General features: G+C 34.8%; 1 non-coding gene across 1 annotated transcript; it reads right to left on the bottom strand.

Annotated features, from left to right (window-relative positions):
* Nucleotides 1–298: 298 nt before the first annotated feature.
* On the bottom strand, nt 299–405 carry LOC141654165 (small nucleolar RNA R71). Its single transcript, XR_012547731.1, has one exon. It is a non-coding gene; the product is annotated as a small nucleolar RNA R71 (small nucleolar RNA).
* Between the last annotated feature and the right edge of the window lie 2,825 nt (nt 406–3,230).

The raw sequence follows: 3,230 nt of genomic DNA, 5'->3' as shown, positions 1-3,230 counted from the left end.
AACCGGAAATTTCATTGCCAAATCCGCATTTATCATATTAGTTGAAAGAAGCCAATTTGGGGGGATGCCTAGTGAAGACCCTCATTCTCATATGGAGGCTTTTTGTGACTATTGTGATGCGATTTCACAAACCGGTGTAACTCAAGACCAAATTCGATGGGTCTTATTTCCTTTTTCTCTAATTGGCACCACGAAACAATGGTTGAAGGGCCTTGATAAGGCTACTCTCGGAATTGATTCTTGGAAGAAGTTGACTCTAGCTTTCTACAAAAAGTTATATCCACCGGAAAAGACTAACATGCTAAGAGCTCAAATTACGGGTTTTAAGCAAAGGGATGAAGAATCTTTGTATGAAGCTTGGGAGCGATTCAAGGGAATTTGTCGCTCATGTCCTCATCATGGACTTAGCGAGTGGTTCTTGGTACAACAATTTTGGAATGGTCTTTATGAAGATTCAAGAAATATCCTTAATATGGGATCGAATGGGATGTTCACCGAGGTTGATGACAACCAAACTTGGAGCAAAATTGAAGAGATGACAATCCATAACTCACAATATAGTAGGCCTCGCAAGGCTACTAGAGGAGGAAAGCACGAAGTAGACGTTGTTACTCAATTAGGTGCTCAACTTAGCTCCCATATCCATACTATCAACTTGAAGTTTGAGAAAGCAATGGCTAGACTTGAAGAAGTCTCAAAATCACCAAAGCATCATGTCAATTCCATGACGGCATCCTCATCAATCCCAAGTGGGATATGTGAGAATTGTGGAACTTTGGGACATGACCAAGGTGAATGTAGGGGAACAAATGAACAAGTGAATGCTTTCCAAGCATACAAGAGTGGTACCCCTTATTCCAACTATTACAATGAAAACACCAAATTCCATCCAAATCTCTCATACAAAAGCCAAAATGTTCAAAATCCTCAAACAATATACACCCCACCACCCATGAGAAACCAAAATCAAAGACCCTTTTACAATCAAAACCAAGGTTACCAATCTCAATACAATCAACAAAATGACCAAGGCTTTGATGTTCAAAAAGCGGTCCTTCAAATGCAAAAGAATCAACAAGAATTTTTCACTCAAATGCAAAAAGATAGTCAAGCAAAGGAAACCACCATCAACAACATCCTAGCTCACACCAAGATGTTGGAAACCCAATTGACTCAACTAGCATCTTCAAGCTCACAAAGACAAAAGGGGCAATTACCACCTCAAAGTAATCCCCCAAGACATGAAACGGTTAGTGCCATTCACTTGAGAAGTGGTACAAGGTATGAAGCACCGAGGAAGCAAGTTGAGGATGAAGTTGTGGAAGCTAGTGATAAGGAAGAAATTGTGCAAAACTCCAAGGTTGGAGAATCCTCAAAAGAAGAGATTTCAAAGAAAAATGAAGACAAGGTCAAGGAGAAGGAGCCCATTGTGATTAGACTTCCTTTTTCAAGTCGCCAAGCCAAGCCCAAATTTGATGACCAACTTGGAAAATTTATGGAAATTGTGAAGAATTTGGAAGTCTCGATTCCTTTCACGGAATTAATCAATCACGTGCCGGCCTATGCGAAATACATGAAAGACATCCTCACAAAGAAGAAGTCAATCCAGAAACTTGAGACTATCGCCTTCACTAAGGTGAGTAGTGCAATACTTCAAGGGAGTTCTGTTGGAATATGTGTCCTCCGACAATAATGCGATCACGACTGTTGATTATAATGATCACATGTTTAAATCTCATTATAAAGAATACAATTGGGAAGTAATATTGTTACTGTCAACTGGTCAACATATATCGGTAATGATTGGCTGACTAGAGTTTGACATTACTGTCGTGTGACGGTGGTGATCAGTTGACCCCCTAGGTCATACCTATAGGGCAACACTCTTAATTGATTATTTAATTAATCGTATAACGTTACGAGTTAATTAAATTACTTGAAAATTGACGGACGATTTTGGAAGTAAAATTTACGTATCAAATTGAAATGTGATTAAATAAGATACGGTCTGAGTAATTGAATTGTATGATTACTCGGATGAAATAATTGTTTAATGTAACAATTAAATTTGAATGAATTGTTATAAATACAATCGGTTGTAATTTATAAATGGTAAAATATTTTGGCACAAGTAATTATGAAATTACTAAGTCGATTTTTGTATGTGACGTATTTTTATTAATACGTTGATTTTTAATATGTTAAAAATACATAACAAATTTATATCACATATGACATGTGACATATTGACAATTGACAAAAATAATATGGAATCCATATTATTAAGTGGGCCGAAAATTAGAGGGTTGTTGAGCTAATTATATATTGATTGTAATTAGTGGAAGGCATGATGATTACACTAGTCACTAGCCATGCAAGCCTATTGTCCATTGTGAAGAACAATTTTTCCATGCATTGGCTCCCCTAAAGCCCTCCTCTTACACGGTTTTGAGAAGACAAAACCTATGATGGTTTTTCCATAATTTTTACCTAATAATATACAAAAGGTTGTAAAAGATTATTCATTCATTCAATCATCCAAAATTAGTATTCTAGAGAGATAAAAAAAGCTCTCTACTTCTCCCTCCATAATACCGAAATATATAAGTGTTTTATAAATATTTTGGTTCAATTTTCTACCTAATTAATATTATACTAGTTCTTGTAATATTAAGTAAATTAAGAGAAAGCCTTGGGTATAAAGCTTAGGGAGAGATCCTATACTTGGATCTTTGTTCTTCCATAAGGGAAAGCTCAAGAACAAGAGAGAAAGGTGATCTCTCTTGTGCCCAATATAACCGAAATCCACAATGTAAGGACATGATTTCTCCTCTATTTATATTTTGTTTGCATGCATAAAATCCGTATTTAATTTTATGACAAATTAATTTCAACATATATGAGTATGTTAGTATGTATATGAATCTTCTTTTCTTTCAATTGGTATCAGAGCCACGGTTGTTTGCATGCAAATTGGTTAAAAGTTTTTCCGAGTTATAAGAATAAAAAATAAAACTTGTAAAATTTGTGTTATTATGATATATCACGAAATTAATCCATGCATGTTAATATTTCTGGTCCTAAAATGTTTTAGGATATTTTGGTTAATTTTTCGGATTTTTATTGTTCATAATTTACAATAATGGCATTTAAATGTGATTTTATGAGTAAAAATGTCATTTTTGGTCTAAAATTAGCTATACTTCGAATTTTCCATTGATTTTTTGATA

This window comes from Silene latifolia, chromosome 4, assembly GCF_048544455.1.
Source record: "Silene latifolia isolate original U9 population chromosome 4, ASM4854445v1, whole genome shotgun sequence".
In the NCBI taxonomy this organism is placed as follows: Eukaryota; Viridiplantae; Streptophyta; class Magnoliopsida; order Caryophyllales; family Caryophyllaceae; genus Silene; species Silene latifolia.
This window is presented reverse-complemented; position numbering and strand designations above follow the sequence as displayed.